Genomic DNA, 318 nt, shown 5'->3' on the forward strand with positions numbered 1-318 from the left:
GTTATTGTCATGTCAATCAGACCGGCTACCGAAGACCTTCGGGCTACAACGGCACGAGACACTTATCTTCCGGCTGGATCGCAAGTTCACCGCCGAGATTTTGCGGCGCGCATCTTGCGATCGTTACTGTATCGTAGCCTTCGACAACATATGGTATTATAGGTAGTAATGATGGGATTTTATTCGTCATGCAAACATTCGGTATCGAAAAAGCATTAAAAGTAAAGTGTGTGGTATATGAGGAGGGTGGGCCGGGCGCCCGTGTGGTCCTGAACAGTAGGTGGCGAGAGGTTCACACGGTGCGCGTGGGAACGCCGC

This window comes from Penaeus monodon, chromosome 30 (genome assembly GCF_015228065.2).
Source record: "Penaeus monodon isolate SGIC_2016 chromosome 30, NSTDA_Pmon_1, whole genome shotgun sequence".
Lineage (NCBI taxonomy): Eukaryota > Metazoa > Arthropoda > Malacostraca > Decapoda > Penaeidae > Penaeus > Penaeus monodon.